This window comes from Schistocerca serialis, chromosome 4 (genome assembly GCF_023864345.2).
Source record: "Schistocerca serialis cubense isolate TAMUIC-IGC-003099 chromosome 4, iqSchSeri2.2, whole genome shotgun sequence".
In the NCBI taxonomy this organism is placed as follows: domain Eukaryota; kingdom Metazoa; phylum Arthropoda; class Insecta; order Orthoptera; family Acrididae; genus Schistocerca; species Schistocerca serialis.
In genome coordinates this window covers 780,970,191-780,989,943 of record NC_064641.1, presented here as the reverse complement: position 1 = coordinate 780,989,943, position 19,753 = coordinate 780,970,191, and the positions used below count along the sequence as shown (strand labels likewise).

The 19,753-nt window shown below is 40.5% G+C and overlaps 2 protein-coding genes and 1 non-coding gene across 4 annotated transcripts in view; 2 read left to right on the top strand and 1 right to left on the bottom strand.

The window, feature by feature from the left end:
- LOC126474763 (GTP-binding protein Rhes) overlaps positions 1-19,753 on the top strand; it is a 626,634-nt gene that overhangs the window by 146,208 nt on the left and 460,673 nt on the right. The window lies entirely within an intron of this gene.
- LOC126473356 (calcium uptake protein 3, mitochondrial-like) overlaps positions 1-19,753 on the bottom strand; it is a 588,948-nt gene that overhangs the window by 296,679 nt on the left and 272,516 nt on the right. The gene's annotated exons all lie outside the window — the stretch shown is intronic.
- Trnat-ugu (transfer RNA threonine (anticodon UGU)) lies at positions 14,171-14,244 on the top strand. The gene has a single exon. It is a non-coding gene; the product is annotated as a tRNA-Thr (tRNA).

The window sequence follows — 19,753 nt, the reverse complement described above, 5'->3', positions numbered from 1 at the left end:
GTATTGCAGTAGCTTGAGCAGCGAAGATTTTTGTGAGGTAAGTGATTTGTGAAAGGTATAGTTTAATGTTAGTCAGGGCCATTCTTTTGTAGGGAATTTTGAAAGTCAGATTGCATTGCGCTAACAAAATATTGTGTGTCAGTTTAACCACAGTCATGTAGAATTGTTCAAAGGGGACGTTTCATATGGCGACCCTGCCAGGATACCTCACTGGAATCTTCTGATTTTTCTTGTAGTTTGTGTATTTGGTGTAGCTATTGTTTATTGGTAGCGCGTAATCATAGAGAGAATTTCCTTTGTAGTTGCAGTCTTTCATTGTTGTACAGTAAAACAGTTGTGGCATGCATGTAGATTTGCAGTAAGTTTTTCGCAGCTGCGCTTGCAATTAACTAAATATTATTTTCAGTGCTATGTTAATGTGTTCTCTTATTTTTGCACTTCAAATTGTGCTTTTCTGTGTTGTCGTGTGAAATACTGTGACAATAATGGCGTGTGAAAAACGTAATACTAGGCTCCAAAGTAAACTGAGAAATGACAGTGAAAATGAAAGCAGTGTGTTAGCGCCACCGAGTAATGAATTAACTAATGTTCAAAGTAGTAATTTGGTAATCGTGCATAGGGAAATGGAGCGGGCGGCAAACAATGGCGTGGACAGTGAAACAATTAGTGAAGAGGGACGCATTATCGATCGATCGGTCGGCAACAGCTTGCCTCAGGAATCGGAAATGACAGAACACAATATTGCAAATACTGCAGACTCAGGTTTTGGGTTCTCACCGTTTTCTCAAATGAGTCAAGACACATTTTCCGCTTTTCAAAATGTGAATGTTGCCGGTGCAACTTCACTGCCGAAAAGCACTGAGGAACATGTTTCAGACACCAGTGCATTGTTATTACAATTAATGCAACAAATGGGACAAATGCTTGAAAAGTTAGACACAATGGAACAACACCAGAGGCAAACACAGCAACAGTTAGACACAGTGGAACAAAATCTCAAAAAGTTAGACACAATGGAACAAAATCAGAGACAAACACAGCAAAAGCTTCAAAAGTTAGACACAATGGAACAAAATCTTAAAAAGTTAGACTCATTGGAGCAAACTCTTGAACGAACACGTGAGGATTTAACTGCTGAGTTACATCACATTGAATTGAAATGTCAAAAAGTCTGTAATGACGTAAAAACACAAATTTGTGAGCATTTCCAACCTATTTTTTCGCGTCATGAAAATACACTACAGAATCACGAAGCAGCCATAAAAGAACTGCAAACTATTGTTCATGAAAATCATGAGACCTTGCAAGCAAAATTTGACTCAGTTGCATCTACCGATACGGTTATGCAACTTGCAAAAACTCAGGAAAACTTAAAGGTCACAGAAGACACGATTGCAACACAAATGGACACTCTGAAACTTGGTTCAGAAAAACATAGAGAGGAAATGATTTCACTATCGGATAAAGTAGCCGAACTTTCAGATCAGTTCACTAACTTATCTACAAAGGTAGATGATGATCTGAATGACACAACACCTGTAGCTTTCATGGACACTGAAGAGTATGAACAAATTAGAAAATTCAAACAAAATCAAAATCAAATCAATACACAGTACAAAAGAGAAATCCGGGAAGTGCAAGATCAGTTGGCACAAGTAGTACAAGAATTACGTATTTCAGAGGACACTCGCGCCCCAATACGGGAAGAGGGACATACAAATACGGAACAGACACAAAATAACAACACAGGGCACTTCGGAAATTGTGAAAGAAGTTGGCAAGGTACGCCGAATTTTGAGATGGAACCGCCGAAACGACGTAACAATGACCGACATGCGACTTGCCGACATGATGATTTTGACTATAAGCTGTTCATTACTACACGTAAATTCAAAACATTTAAGAATTCTGCCAACGACATTCATCCACAAGCGTGGCTCCATCAATTCTCTCATTGTTTTCCTCCCAACTGGTCGTTAGAACACAGATTAGAATTTATGTGTGGCTACTTGGAGAAGGAACCAGCTGTAAGAATGCGATCGGTAATTCACGATTGCCACAGTGAAGGAGAGTTTTACCATGCCTTCCTCTCAGCATATTGGTCTCCAGCCACACAAGACCGAGTAAAACATAGCATCATAATGATGAAATGTTTCGAACAATCTGAATTTTCCAGTCTTATGAAATATTTTGAAGACATGTTGCATAAGAATCAGTATCTTTCAAACCCATACAGCCCCTCAGAACTCATCCGCATTTGCTTACTCAAATTGCCTGAACATTTACGACATATTATTTTAGCAGGACGTTGCAAAGACGACATTGAAGCATTTCAGGGACTGTTACAAGAACTGGAAATTGACACAGACAGTCGCGGGATGCGAAAACAGGAAAACAATCACTACAGGTCACTTCCGTCACAATTCCGTGACGACAGAAACAATAACTGGACACGACAGGTCTATTCTTACAACGCAAATCGTGACCAAAATAGACACCACCCGTACGACAACCGTTGGCAGAGTAGTAATAATTACAGGGAAAGATCACCTCTCCGCGGTAGTGACTATCACAGAGACAATCAGAGAAACAGACAATATGGGAACCAAAATAATTATTATCAAGGGAGACAGAATAACTTTAGACGCAACGGACCAGCGCGCAGTGACGATTCAGGGAGAAATTCTCCATCATGTGACCGACAAGAAAGAAACTATGGAATCTATCGACATGACGACAGACGATGTGATCGTAACGACAGACGTCAATTTCATCAGAACTGGCGGGATTCTAACACGGCTGGGCCCTCTCGGCAAGGCGAATTTGTAGAAGTTAGGTCTCCTAATCCCAATAACGACGCGCGCCAACAAAGAGACAGACAATGACTCGCACCGCAGGCAGCCGCGTGCGCCGGCAGGCTCAGAGAAAAATAACATAAGACGCTAGCCTTGAGAAAAATTTTAGCATTCTTTACCGATGTATACAACATGACAATTGCTTTGAAGTTGAAACTCTGCGTACTAGGAAGAGTAAAGGTTTACACCACATTTCACATGTAAAACCGTTTATTGAAAGATAATCTGCTTTTTAACTTAGTCTTTGTCATAAAATTTTTCGCTTCACATTTCTAGTATGCTTTGTCAGACTTAAGAAACTGTTAACATACAACAATGTTTGAAGTTAAATATCCAATCAAGAACCAAGAGAACTTATTTAAACAGAAATGACGAATGCATTGTTATAGTGAACAGACGACCCAGTGTTGTATTTGTACATTCCTGCTTGTTAGTTGCACGATTACGTAACGACTATCAGGCTTACATACTTAGAACCTATACTGGTACTGCTAATGAGATTTTAATGCAACATTTTGGTTTACTAGAAAATACATTCTGGATTTAAAGTACTTTCAGTGAGATACCAGATGGCACAGTGGTTAGTTTATGTGACAGCTACATGATTTTATCACGACGCTACTAATGAGTGACAATTTACAATGTTGCTTTTGCGGTGTATCTGTTTTATATCTGCACAGTTTTCTGAATTCTTCTGGAAAGAAAAACATGTTTTAGTAGTAACTTTTGTGGTATAGCAACAATGAGACAGCCTTTTTTGTGGCACAACAATACGTTACTGTACAGTACTTTCTTCATCACGCCAATAAGCATAATAACTATGATATCTATACGCAAAGCATTTCACTTTTGTTTATCATGAGGTAAGTACATTGGCTTCTGCAGAACTTAGCTTTCGGAGGACGATAACTACGTCACTTCCACAGAGATTATGTTGCGACAAGATGCACAGTTTAGCGCTACAGTACACGCATTTGAGTGATTAATCTTATACTCAAAACACTTATTTTTAAAGATTTTTTTAATTACAAAGAAAGTTTTCCGTGATACATTTCATTCCATTGCGGTAATTTGTAACACCTGGGAGTATAATTACATTTATCCTCAGGGGGGTACACGCTTACTTTGTGTACCATGTGTGTGGCAACCACAAGGAACCCTAGCTAATATGGTATTTTGCTTATACAACTTTACACATCGGTACCATATTTCTCTAACACACAAATTACACAGCTATCTGATCATGTAACTGAGAGAGACAAACATTTATTTTACTATATCAGTGACAGATGTTTACGTAATTACACAGTTGGATAACTTCACACTTACGAAATTGTATTTTGTCTGTACTTTGAGAAATGCTCACATTTTTCGGAACCATTGTGATACTATGAGAGCTTTGAATGATATATTTCGTAAGGGAGCATGATTTTAAAGTACGTTTGAGGTAGATGACACTATTGAAATGAGCAGAGAATCTTTTTTACGTTTTGAAATTATTGGAGGAAGTTACGATGATTTTGAGATTTGACTGAAGTGTTATGATATTATTACGACGACGATGTGTACTATGCTGTTGAGGTATGTTTATGATAAATAAGCTGATGCTATATGAGGAATCTGATTATGCTATGTAGCTATTATGATGAAATATTGAAGACGTGTTGATGAATATGAATATGTATATGTGTAATAAGGTAAGGAATAAGGAGTAGGGGTTAGGGACTCTGATTTATGAAAAGGTTGTTGGAAACCAAGAATCGTACTTTAAGAGTTATGAAATGTGTGTGTATATGCATGAATGTATTACAATGCAGACGAAAATTTTTTGGACACTGTTATATCAATAGCATTTTGTTTCTACAGATTTGCAACGCTCATTCTTGACCTGTGAAATATTTCTATGTGAGACTGTCACTGTAGCAGAAACTGCTGTCGTAAATATTTCCGTACGAAAGTTAAGTGACCACCTGCACGTAATGCGTCGCGGGCACCCAGCTGTGTCAGACGTCTGGAGAAAAAGTCATTAGCGCGTGCCTTTCAGAGCACAGGAAGAAAAAAAAAAAAAAGAGGCCATTAACCTCGCTTCTGACATTCCTTTGTAGAAAACATCGCAAATACGACACGCTAATAATAACTTGGAAACATTCTTACATCTGCAAACCTGATATTGACAAGTGTCTTTCTACGAGAATTGAGAGCTACTGACTTACGAAATGCCACATAGCTATTGAACGATATTTTTATGCTTTGTACATAATTGCTTATTTCATTTGATACCTGTTTTCCAGCTGTGTTGCAGCATTGCTTTTATAAAATGAAATGCATTTGCTAATGTGAACACTTTCTGTCAACAGATCTATTAAATAATTATTTTATGATCCACATTCTTTAAAAAGGAGCACTTGGAAAGGAAAGAACAATAAGAAGGAACTAGTAACAGTAACACATAATTTTCTTTTCAAGTACTTGGTAATTTCTTTTGTAGAATAAATTGTGATGCATCACTCTAGTGTTAAGATGTGACATAGGTATTAGACATGGCCATTTTTAGTGTAATATTTTTTTCTGCTTGAGCTATGTCATGTTTTGATATAAGTTATTACATTTGCTGCTGCTAGCTTTGCCAATCTGTATTTTTTGTCATTGCTGCTTGTGTTACATGTTTTGTGCTGCTGCATTGCCTCGTCCCTTAGTTTAGCATCTGAGCTCAGTAGATTTAAGTTAGCTTAAGAGGGGGTAGCCTCTAAGAGAATGAGTTGCGATGAATTGGAAGAAATGCATTGAGAAAACAGGTTTAGGTAGGATTTTCTTGGAAATAAATGTTGAGGTAAGAAATGTGTGAACATATAAATACAGAAAGCATGCTTAGATAGAATTTTTTTGGTGGAAACAAAGGATGAAATAAGAGGAAAGATATATGAAGTTTTGGGTTGGACTGCAGTACCAAAGGTTACACTGAAAACGAACCCTGTCCTTTCCTATTGGTGTTATCCCACTATGTGTGTGTGTACCCTTGTGTATTTGTTTTCTTCCTGTCTCTGTGTAGTTTCATAGAATTTTTTCTTCTTTTAATATTAAGCTACATTCACTATGATGAGGAATACTGTTATCCTCGAATATAATTGGCATTAATAATATGTTATTTACTTTGTAAAGATGTTAGATATTATTAATTCTGTTTTGTTTTAATGCTCATGTGTGAAGTTGATGTTTCAAAAGTTATTGTGATCTTTTATGTATGTACTCATGTCATAATTCCACTGATGTATATGTTAGTTCGATTCTTTTGTAAAGCCTGTACTACAGATGTTATCTGTATTGTTATGTTTTTAATAATGTATTCTGTACCTTTGTTATTGTATTATTATGTTATAAAATTGTAATTGTCACCAGTTCATGATATTATTAACTTGTAAGTTACATTTCACTGCACACGTTTCTGTTGGTCATAGTATATGGACAATATGTCAGAAGTTGGGACTGTTAGTGTTTGCACGTGTGTTAATAATTCAGCAAGGGACTGGATAACAGCATTGCTTGTTCTAAGGACAATTCCAAAAACTTTGTGAGTGCACAAGTGGTGGTTTATGGACTTGCTATATTCTCCGCAAGACTCTTCGATGGTGAATGTGCACCTGCACAATCGCAACAGATGGCTGCTGGTCATCTCTACAAGGACTACAGTGGGTCTGCACCTCTGGTGGCCCACCAATACCATTATCTCTACAAGGACTACAGTGGGTCTACATCTTTGATGATCCATCAGTACCATTATTTCTACAAGGACTGCAGTGGGTCTGCGCCTCTGGTGGCCCACCAATATCGTAATCTCTACCAGGACTACAGTGGGTCTGCTCTGTGATGACCTACCAATATTCATCAAAACTTCGACTGACTCTGCAGTGGGTTTGCTCTGTTGTGACCCAATATCTGTCAGCATGTCAAGAGTCAGCACTGTCTTTCCGTTGGAAGGACAACGCTACTTCTTCAAGACTGCATGGAAATCCACTACTTCTGTGTGCAATTTCTTTTACTAATGAGACTTTGTGAAAAAAAAACTGTAGTTACTATTATGACGAATGATGAGGACTGTCTTTATGGACTGTGAGAAAATTTTAGCTTTTGACCAAAATTGTATCAATAAGTGTGTGCATTTGATTTCTTTGTTATTGTAATTATGAAAAAATTTATCAAATCATTATTGGCCACTGCCCAAAAAAAAATTTGTAAAAATTTTTGTGGGGAACATGGGGGCTATGTAAGTAGGCTGTTTATGTTTTCTCTATGTAAGTAGGCTGTTTATGTTTTCTTATTGGCAACGTTACGTAGCGCTCAATATGAAAATCACTGGCTGTGCTGTGTGCAGTCTGTGGCTAGTTTGCATTGTTGTCTGCCATTGTAGTGTTGGGCAGCGGCAGCTGGCTGTGAACAGCACGTAGCATTGCGCAGTTGGAGGTGAGCCGCCAGCAGTGGTGGATGTGGGGAGAGAGATGGCGGAAGTTTGTAATTTGTCATGAACTGCTATATTTATACATGATGCTATCAAGGTAAATACATTGTTCGTTCTCTATTAATATCTTTCATTTGCTAACTATCCCTATCAGTAGTTAGTGCCTTCCATAGTTTGAATCTTTTATTTAGCTGGCAGTAGTGGCGCTCGCTGTATTGCAGTAGCTTGAGCAGCGAAGATTTTTGTGAGGTAAGTGATTTGTGAAAGGTATAGTTTAATGTTAGTCAGGGCCATTCTTTTGTAGGGAATTTTGAAAGTCAGATTGCGTTGCGCTAACAAAATATTGTGTGTCAGTTTAAGCACAGTCATGTAGAATTGTTCAAAGGGGACGTTTCAAAGGTAATGCCGTTTATTCGGACAGTTGCTATTCGAGCTCTGAATTATTCCTCTGGCTCCACGAGAAACACACCAATGCCATCGGAACAGTACGAAAAAGCACGAAACATTTACCACCATTGCCTCGCAAACTGAATAAAGAGGAAATACAATTCAAGCTCCGTAGAACACTGTTGGCATTAACATGGATGGATAAGAAAGAAATCAGAGTGTTATCCACGGTAACTGGGCGATATTTTGATGAGGCTGAAAAAAAGGAGCATAAAACGGGTCAAATTGATTGAAACCCACTTTTATAGTTAGCTATAACAAGTCAGGCGCTGCTGTTGGCAAGGAAGTTCAAATGTTCAAATGTGTGTGAACTCTTACGGGACTTAACTGCTAAGGTCATCAGTCCCTAAGCTTACACACTACTTAACCTAAATTATCCTAAGGACAAACACACACACCCATGCCCGAGGGAGGACTCGAACCTCCGCCGGGACCAGCCACACAGTCCATGACTGCAGCGTCTTAGACCGCTCGGCTAATCCCGCGCGGCGGCAAGAAAGTCACGATGTTGAGTTCTGTACAGTGCACCCCAAAGATAGTGAAATGGTACGAGAAAGCATTCTTTCATTTGACTGACATTTACATGCTGAATGCACGAATAATTTTTGAACACGAAAGCATCAGAAGATGCCGCTGGCGAAGTTCCAATTGGAACTAATCCTCCAGTCTCTGGATACATCATGGACTATCACGTAAACCAGAGATCCCAAGGACACAAGAAGAAGAAATTTCATAAAGGACATCATCTAGCGTTCCTCGGAACCACGGAGAAAAAGGACATCCCTCAGAGACACTTTGTAGTATCTACTGCTAATTCACGACGAGAAATGACATGCATGAGGTGCAAAAGTGTATTGTTGCTCTTTGTATGGAGCCATGTTTTCAAAAATATCACCAACAAAGGAAATCGTGACTGTGTATGTTACAAGAAAAGGAAAGTCAAAAGAATAAAAATAAAGGAAAAGGAAAAAAATTAAAAATAAAAGGCTTCTAATTCAGCCAGTGGCAGTCCAAATACTATGTTAAAAATGACGATCGTAAGCCACTATGCCAGTTCGTTCCGAAGGAGACGAGCTGCAAAGGAAAACGGCAAGCAAGAAGCAGGTTGGTCACTTACTGCTGGATTTTTTTATTATAGAGAATCGAGTTCAGGCTTTTAACACAAACTAACCAACAGACCTATCGCAAAATAAATTGAATCATTTGTTTACCTTATTACAGTCTATATGAGACAATTTGGTTTTAAAGTTCAATAATTACTTTTGGCCGGCCGGTGTGGCCGTGCGGTTAAAGGCGCTTTAGTCTGGAACCGCGTGACCGCTACGGTCGCAGGTTCGAATCCTGCCTCGGGCATGGATGTGTGTGATGTCCTTAGGTTAGTTAGGTTTAATTAGTTCTAAGTTCTAGGCGACTGATGACCTCAGAAGTTAAGTCGCATAGTGCTCAGAGCCATTTGAACCAATTACTTTTGTTTATGATTGTAGTAAGAGTTGTCCGAGTTTTGAGTATCTTCGCTAGTAACTTTTCACTTTAGAACTGTATATCTTAAAATGCATTTGTTCGATGTTTCTGAAAAGTTAGTAGGTTACAGGCACTGGTAATTTACATCTCAAGTTACAGAATTTATCAGTAACATAAAAGTTCTTATTTTTCTGATGTAACCTTTTCTCAAACCGGGCTAAATTTATAACAGAGAGCATGGTTAGTTAAGAAGCTCCCCTTCATGCTTATCGGAAAGTGTTAGCAGTGTCCATACAGTGTGATTTTTAAAAAAGTGTTATTGGAGAGTGGCTGTATGAGCGCTGCAATATGCGATCAGCCAACAGTGGTAGCCTGTAGCGGTCGCTGGGCTTATTGTTAGTCAGCCATCCACCCTCAGCTGGCCAGGCAGTCAAGATGCTTGACCCTCGCCGCCGCGAAAGGGTTAACTCACTAGGAAGCCATTTTTATGTCGTTGGTGGTGGTTAGCACCCCTGGTGGGCTTGAGTAATTGTTTATAGTGTAAATTTAGCAATGTCATATGAGTGTGCGTATGGTGTGCATGTGTGTGTGTGTGTGTGTGTGTGTGTGTGTGTGTGTGTGTGTGTGTGTGTGCACATACCTGGATTTTCACCATTGTTTACAAACTTCTGTAATCGTATAGCGTCGGATTCCTGTAAGGCAGCCTTATAATGATGTCATTGGTTCAAATGGCTCTGAGCACTATGGGACTCAACTGCTGAGGTCATTAGTCCCCTAGAACTTAGAACTAGTTAAACCTAACTAACCTAAAGACATCACAAACATCCATGCCCGATGCAGGATTCGAACCTGCGACCGTAGCGGTCTTGCGGTCCCAGGCTGCAGCGCCTTTAACCACACGGCCACTTCGGCCGGCAATATAAATGATGTCATTGTTTGTAACACTCTAAAAATGCGGGGACAAGTTCCTTACAGTGAAATGTGGGCTTGGTATGTAGCAAGAGCGTATTTGTTGCTGTGTGCTAATTCTTTAATGCGGATATCAATGTATTTGTTAAAATAACACACTGTGCTTACTGTTCAACATTTCAAACCTCATATTTACGCGTGTATTAGGATGACGATCTTGAAAAGTGGAAGAGAGTCGGCCAAAAACTGTAATAAATTACTTCAAAACCATAAATAGCAATGGGATGTGGTTGTACATTTGAGTGATTACGGAAAATGCCTTTGTTTTCAACTATGACATCACATACCGACTACGCAGGGAAACTTCATCATAGACTTGGTATGTGGCGACAGTTTATTTGTTAAATAATGCACTGTGCTAATTTTGAACGTTAAAAGTCTCGTCTTTACGTTTGTCTTTGGATCAAAATCTCGAAAATTGGGAGGAAATAGATCAAAAGGGTAACAAATTACCCTAAAATTGTAAATAGCAATGAGACTCGATCACACGTTGCTGTGTTTATAGAAAATGTCACGACATCATCAAATTGTACGGGGTTGAAAAATATTTAAACCGACAAACTCTGGGTGGTTGTAGGGGACATCAAAACAAATATTTTTCCCTAATGTCATTTTTTCCTATGAGGAGTATTTAAACCTGTAGAGGAAGATTTCTCTGGCGGCAAATTAATTAAACCGCCAAACATTTTTCCATTTTTTATGACCAAGAGACAACACCTTAACACAACCCAATTTCAATTACAGTAGATTTTCAAAAATGCCTCCATTGACACGTAACAAGGGTTACAAAAAAAATGGCTCTGAGCATTATGGGACTTAACTTCTGAGGTCATCAGTCCCATAGAACTTAGAACTACTTAAACCTAACTAACCTAAGGACCTCACACACATCCATGCCCGAGGCAGGATTCGAACCTGCGACCGTAGCGGTCGCGCGGTTCCAGACTGTAGCGCCTAGAACCGCTCGGCCACTCCGGCCGGCAAACAAAGGTTACACCGTCGGATAATGTTCTGTCTGACACGGGCAAAAACCCCAGGAGTATCCTGAATTGTTCCTGCTGCTGCTACTATTCGGGCAATCAGGTCCTCTTCTGATGCAACAGTAGTTCCGTAAACAAGGTTGCGCATGTCTCTCCACACAAGAACGTCCAGAGGGGTCATACCTGGGGATCGAGCAGGCCATGGTACAGCAACCACCTCTGCCAATCCACGTTTCTGGGAACCGTCGTTGCAGGAATCGACGCACACGACGATTGAAATGTGGCGGCGCCCCGTCATGTTGGAACCAAGTGCGTTGTCTTGTAGGGAGCGGGACGTCTTCCAGCAATTCTGGCAATGCTCTGGCGAGAAAATAGTAATAGTGCCTGCCATTTAATGGGCTAGTTAGTAGATAACGCCCAGTTAAACAGTACTCAACAACACCGACCCACACATTAACGAAAAACCGCACTTGATGAGCGCTAGTAACTGTGGCATGTGGGTTGTCCTCACTCCAAACATGCGAATTGTGCATGTTGAAGACTCCATCACGCCCGAACGTTGCTTCATCGGTAAACGACACAGAGGATGGAATTGTAGGATGCATTTCACATTGTTCCAGGTACCACTGCGAAAACTGTGCACTGGGTGGATAATCAACGGGTTCCAGGTTGTGGACACGCTGTAAGTGAAATGGACGTAACAATTTCTCTCGAAGGACTGTTCTTACATTCATCTGATTCGTCCCCATGTTATGTGCAATTGCATGAGTGCTGATTGAAGGACCCTGCTCCACATGCTGCAAGACAGCTTCCTCAAATTGCAGCGTTCTTACCGTGCGACAGCGTCCCTGTCCAGGTAATCTGCTAAATGACCCGGTCTCACGCAGACGTTGGTACACAGCAGCAAAGATCGTATGATGCGGGATACGGTGATTAGGACATTGTTGTTGATAAACCCGCTGTGCACCTCGTCCGTTGTGGTGCGCTACGCAGTACGCACCAACCATATCAGTGTACTCACTCCAGGTATATCGCTCCATTAGTAAACAGAGACAATGCACTACTACACTGGTGGACAGCAGTTACCTAAAACTGAAGAGCGTAATACGCCCTTTAACAACTGAAGATAGTAATACGGCCTCCACCGGTTTAAATAATCCGCATAGGAAAAAATGACATTAGGGAAAAATATTTGTTTTGATGTCCCCTACAACGTCCCAGAGCTTGTCGGTTTAAATACTTTTCACCCTGTAGTAATACAGCCAATAGGAAAATGCATCCCTTCGAATTTCCTGCAAGTTTTTAGTCACACATTATAATGTCAGATTGTCTTAAGTAATTTTGGGTGAGGTATTGAGTTACACCCTGTCAGCACTATATTCGGTCCACCCACACGCTATTGTGGATGAACATTTTAGGGAGACAAAGTTACAAAGAAGTGACCACGAAATTTTAATATTTTTGTTTATTTTCTTTATTTCTCGCGTTTATAGATTTTTGTGCAATAAATTGTAATGACGATGGTTTGCTCCTTGGAAACACGTCAGTTTTAGTGTTTATGCACTGTGAAAGATGGTTGAGTCAACATTTTAACATTGATTTCAACAACCATGACGTCATTTCCTTATGACTAAGAGAACGTTATTATTATCAGTTTTAGGAATTAAAAAATCCGCTCAATTGCCTTATTCGCCAGATGACCGCGAAATGTCCGTATTCGGGGTATATAAAAATACTCCGATTAGAATTGACAGGAATCCGATCTTGTACGTTACTTGTGTGAACTTCACAATTAGTTCCAGCCTAGTTACCTTGCAAATCGTGCGGTGTGTCGCTGCAGGATAGGATGTGATAATGTGCTGAGGTACTGCTGCCTGAGGGAAAGCGGCGTGCACGAGCAGGCAGGCGCCATCACGCATAGCACGCATACCAAACAGCTGGCCGCCGCGAGAACCTAATTACTGTGAACAGCGCAGCGGGGAGGTGCTCCAAGTTGCCGCCGCTCCAAGTTACCCCAAACTGCCGCTCTGGAGTGGGGGCGGGTAAGGAACACGCTGATACTAATTAACCCACCGGCCTCTGATCAGCATCTCGCCCCATTGCACTGGTCGGATGTTCCCACAGGACAAAACTACTTCTCTGATCTTTGACCACTCCCATTACTCTGTTTTACCCCTATGGTGCATCGAAACGACAGGGCTGTTTCGATTATAGTGATTCGCACATGCACAGTGCAATTTATTGACGATCAGTTTGGGATGGCAAGACTCTGTTACCAAGTTTCAAAAAATGGTTGAAATGGCTCTAAGCATTATGGGAATTAACATCTAATATATACTAAGATGGTATCTGTTCTTTCGGACAAGGTGACCATGCAGCTCGTTAGAATGAAATTACAATGAAATGAACGCCGTTAGCTGCTTACAGGCGTTGACATACGTCAACGGGGACAGATGAAAATGTGTGCCGCGACCGGAACTCGAATCCGGGATCTCCTGCTTACATGGCAGACACTCTAGCCATCTTTTTAAAAAAAAAAAAAAAATCTCATTTTGTTCGCTATCGTTTGTTGCAACTGCTCGAGGCACACGTCGTAAGACATCCGTTTAAGTTCGTTGTAGATCGATTAACTCAGTTTTTTATTACAGTGGGCTGCTAACCCTCTGACCGAGCACGCTGAGCTACCGTGCCGGCTAATCCATTTGAGCCACCGAGGACACAGTGGATAGTGCGACTGCAGGGATTTATCTCTGGCACGCCTCCCGCACACACACACACACACACACACACATATATATATATATATATATATATATATGGCTCACCGGCCACTTGACCATCGTCTTCTTCTGTGCAAATGCACAAGCAGTGCCCGAACTCTTAGGGGAATCGGCAACGCGCCGTGAGTAACAAGTATAATGGGCAGGGGCACTATGAATGTAGTGCGGGACAATACGTTGAGAATGTGGATTTCGCGGGAGGCGTGCCAGAGATAAGTCCCTGTGTCCTCGGTGGCTCAGATGGATAGAGCGTCTGCCATGTAAGCAGGAGATCCCGGGTTCGAGTCCCGGTCGGGGTACACATTTTCATCTGTCCCCGTTGACGTATGTCAACGCCTTAAGCAGCTAAGGGTGTTCATTTCATTGTAATTTCATTGTAATTAACATCTGAGGTCATCAGTACCCTAGACGTAGAACTACTTAAACCTAACTAACCTAAGGACATCACACACATCCATGGCCGAGGCAGGATTCGAACCTGCGACCGCAGCAGCAGCGCGGTTCCGGCCATAACACCTAGAACCGCTCGGCCACAGCAGCCAGCTATCAAGTTTCTTACAAAATGTCAGATATCTAAAGTTCCTGCCAATGTTCGAACTCTATATGCTATTTCAAAAAGATTTATTTCACAAAACTTAACTTCCATCATTTGCAGCGGCAACAGTGAAGTGCGGTGGAGATGGTGCTACAGTACGCGTTTGTCTTTCGAAGCCAGAGATGTAACGTAGTAAATTATTACGAGTTGTCATCTTGCATTGAAAGCGTAGCTTGCCGTAGGGCTAGGAGGAGAGCAGATTTTGGTTCTCACGCTTGTACAGCTGACGCTGGCTACTGGGCCGAGCTACCTGTATACTTGCCTAACGCTGAGTGCAATACGTTACCAGTACTCTCTATAAATCTGAAGAAGTACTAATAAATATTAATCGATGTTTTTCATACTAATTATACCAAATTTTATGTATAACACAAACTGTTAAAATTTCAAGTCAACAACTTCAATACTTTCCAAGATTCAAATTTTTACCTAAAATGTATAATAACCGTATAGGCATTGTGAAACTGGGTTAAGCACTATAGTATCAACTGAAACTACAACCAAGAGGAAAGATTGACGTAACATAATTTTCTGGCATTTTCTTTAGTTTCATTATCACAGATTTCTGACGTAATTAAAACTACTTTGAAAAATTAATATTTCATCGTGTTTTGATTGTATGAGTGTGTTTGGGAGACTGAAAGAGTGAATGTAGGACATAGTAAAGTGAGAATGTGATCTTTATTAAAACTATGAAAATGAATGCGTGATAAAACTGTTGTGCAAGAGGGGAATTTGTGTTGTATGTCCGAGTGAGCTCGATTTATAAAAGGCAGCCACAAGGGACGTTGAGTTTTAAATTCATTAGTAATTTATTTTCTGGAAAGGAATTGTATTTGATTTCATTAAATTTTATTTAGTTTTGGAATTACAAGATTTCTAGTCCAAATTACTTGTAGTAACCTGATTGGCTGACATTAGAAATACCGCGAGTATAGAAGTGCTCGAGTGATCTGATTGGCTGCTTAACATACTAGCCAATGAGAATTCAGCATTTCCCGCGAGTAGGGCTTGGAACCTCAGCTGAATGAGTAGATATAGTCGCTCGGGAGCTGTCTTCCGGCAAACATCTATGTTGAATCGCGCTGATCAGATTGGTAGCAAAATGAAACAAATCGCGCGTTTTATCGGTTCTCGTGTTGTTGAGGAAAAGCGACTACGTTATTGATTATTTCGTGAAAGTTTGAAGCTTGTGAGTCGTTTATTTTTTGAGATATTCGCTTTGAACATTTGATGTCGTACAGAAAGTCCGCGTGGTATGTTTCGCACAGATTACGAGACATTATGGCACGCACTTCTTAACAAGAAGCTTACTGAACGACTGAGTGTGTTAACTCGCATTTAGTCGTGGGTCAGTGACTGTGTAGGACGTTCAAAATATCGGGTCGGATTGAATATCTTCTGTCTGCTTTCGGGTGTGAATTTATAACAGAGACAGTCAGTAACATTGCATAATTGATGTCGGGATATTAAATACGGACTTGTGGCCATTTTACGTATTTTAAAGACAATAAACCAACTTAAAGGAAATTTTGGACATTTTTCAAACTAGTATCTACCATCGCAGAGGAAGGGGCAGACAACCTGAAACCTATCCAGGTAGGTGGACTGATTGTTTAAAGGATAGTGAGCGACTAACCCTCACCGCCGCAGGGTGTGGTCCCCTTAGTGTGTTGTAAAAAAACGATAAGTGCGGAAGGACACGAACACATCTAACAGTATTGTATATAGCGCACAGTAAAGGAACAATTCAGACACGATCACTGCTTGCAACAGCATGACAGTGTACTCAGTCATAAAGCAGCATCCATGAGCCAAGGGTTTGTGGACAATAGCATCTCTGAAATGAACTGGCCTCGGTCTGAACCCAATGACTTCGCTCAAGACCCCAGCGTCCGACATTTTCACCTTCTCTGGTTTCGGCTGTTGAGGAAGAATTGGCTATCAAACTTCCACAGACTGATACACACTTCATAGAGAATGTACCCAGCAGTGTTCAAGCCGCCATAAAGGCGTAGGAAGGACGCACGTCATATTAATGTCCTCTAGCAAGTGTCTGGATCCTTTTGATCAGATAGCGCAGTACAAACTGAAGTCCCCCGTTGCTTTTTTTATGTCTATATGTAAAAGCTAACCTTAAAATTTCTGTAGCGATTTTGAAACGGATATCACCAATAGATAAACACTTGAAAGGTTTGTGTGTAATTTATTACTGCTACCCCAGACAAGCTGTCAGTTCGTATATACTTAGTGTTGCCCTATGAAGTGGAAGCCTGTCGCTAGTGTTACATAAAGTAAGTAGTTATTTGCTATAATTCGCTATTTCAAATAACGATTAACTCAGCGGCACACAAAATCAAAGACAGATAATAATTACTTCAAAAGTCACACTAAATGTGTCTAGGGGCAAACCTGAGCCAAGATTGGTTTCCTATAGCGCCAAATTTCAGTATCAGCATTTCGAAAAATCTTCGCGCCATCTTTCGCTGTTTCCGGTTCCACAATACACTAGAAATTTTGCCATTAAATCTTTACTTTTCAGTTAATTGAAAACACAGTGGATGAGCAGACGACTTGTATATTGTATTCAAAGACCTGTGACTGACACCCGAACAACAGAGATTTAAGCTCATTGAGAACTTAAAATAGTGCATTGAGAATGGCTAGCTACTAGCCGAAATGTGAATTTGCGTAATAAAATCTAAAAAAGGACGACTGACTGGTGCACTCTATAATTTATTAAAAAAATACGAAAATTTGATGCTAGTTTCTCCAAAACGTGGACACTGTCTGGACTCATTCTGTAGAATTCATGGAATTTGTGTTCTTCTTGAGAGAGTCTACGAAAAGCAACAGCTGAACTGTGTTTGATATTAATAGCATTGTATGATTGTATAGGCGCATGCAGTGATTCCTTTTCTTTTTAAGTTGTTTGAACTTTAAATATTGATAGGCCACGATGACGTTCTCTTCGAAAGATCTCATGAATGAAACTGAGCCAGAAACGTGATTCGTGCTGTCTTGTTTCTCGTCGTAGAGCAGGTCGCATTGCGTATCGTACAGCACATACGAGGTGCGGCTAGAAAAAAACCGGACTGATGCTGGAAAACACATTTATTTACAATTATTTACAATTTCATGTTATCTCCTTCAATGTACTCTCCTCCTCGGTCTCTACACCGCTCCATACGAATTTTCCACTGTTCATAGCAATGCTGCAGATCATATTCGGTAAGTCCATGCATTACTTCCGTCGCTTTTTCTTTTACTGCTTCAACAGTCTCAAATCTAGTTCTTTTCAAAGCTGACTTGACTTTAGGGAAAAGAAAAAAGTCACAGGGGGCAAAATCAGGTGAGTAGGGTGGATGATCTAAGATGGAAATGTTGTGTTTTGCCAAAAACGTCTTCACTGACAACGCACTTTGAGCTGGGGCATTGTCTTGGTGAAGGATCCATGACATTTTTCTCCACAAATCGTTCCGTTTTCTCCGTACTCGCTCACGTAGGGTAGCCAGGACGCTAATGTAGTAATGCTGATTCACTGTTTGTCCCTCTGGTACCCAATCAATGTGCACAATCCCTTTGATGTCAAAAAAAAACAATCATCATTGCCTTGAATTTCTATTTTGACATTCGTGCTTTTTTTTGTCGTGGAGAAGCAGAAGTTTTCCAATGCATCGATTGGCGTTTAGTTTCGGGATTGCAAGTAACAAACCACGATTCATCGCAAGTAATAACATTTTGTAAGAAGGTGGGATCACTTTCAATGTTTTCCAGGATGTCAGAACAAATCATTCTTCGGCGTTCCTTCTGTTCAATTGTGAGACACTTTGGAACCATTTTTGAACACACTTTGTTCATGTTGAAACTTTCATGAAGAATCTGCCTAACACTTTCCTTGTCAACTCCTGTTAACTCAGACAATGCTCTGATTGTTAAACGGCGATCTTGTCGAACAAGTTTACCGATTTTTTCAATGTTTGCATCAATTTTTGCTGACAATGGTCTGCCAGTGCGAGTGTCATCACTGGTGTCTTCGCGGCCATCTTTAAATCGTTTAAACCACTCAAACACTTGTGTTCGCGATAAACAATCATCGCCGTACACTTGTTGTAACATTACAAACGTTTCACTTGCAGATTTTCCTAGTTTGAAACAAAATTTGATGTTAACACGCTGTTCTTTCTGTACACTCAACATTTTCCGACGCACAGACAAAACGTCAACTACTTAAAACAGACGCCACGGGCAGACTGAGTGCAGGAGGCAGATGAAACTCGAGCAGTAGGCCACGCGACTTTCAGCCTTATTGCATTCGTTTTATTGATTCACCAGTACTAGTCCGGTTTTTTTCTAGCCACACCTCGTGGTATCGCCTCAGCGAGAACTCGAGTGTCGCATCGATAACCGTGCAACTCGCAACCTTTATTACAACGAATCGTGTCGCATATCGCATCGTCTGTGTGTGAAGCGCGTCTCCCTCGCCAAATTGACGTAATCTAAAGGGTAGAAATGCTGCTATACAGTGTTAGCATTATGTATTTACAGGTGCAGCTCATAGTTAAAGGCGGAGCCGACAAAAAAATGTTCTCAATAGCGTGTTACAGAATTTAAATTATCAGAACGCATTTTGCATATTTCCCACACGGATTTATAAATAATGCCGGTTAAAGTTTTTGGAACTGTTGATATATGACACCAAGCGATGTTCTTCTAACAGATAGTAACTAGTGGTAAGACTTCGCCTAGAAATGCCGCTTGGCTCTGCAGCAGAGGTTTGGTGGCGTGGCTTGTTAGGAGTACAACACTGGCCGTCCCGAAGTCTCTGGTATTTAAGCCTAAGCATGTTCTACCAACCTGCACAAAATTTTCACGTTCCATTGCGTACATCAGAAAAGAATGAATCCCTTTCTGCGTATACCTCTACTATGCTTTGATGCGACATTAATCGACGTTTTATACTATTGTTTTGATAATTTTTTCGTTTCTGCCATTGACTATTCTATCCACCGGGATTTAGTTTCCAAATGACTCGCCAGAATGCACTAGAGTAAAACAAAAGTAACACCACCATGTGCGAGCTACGTGAATGATTAGAGAAAAACGGGCCCGAAATATACCCATGTGCGAAATATGTCCTGTTACTTCAGTTTCATTGCTAGCTGACTGCGCATAAGTGCGTTATTAGCAACTTTCTCTTTGGGAGTGTATTA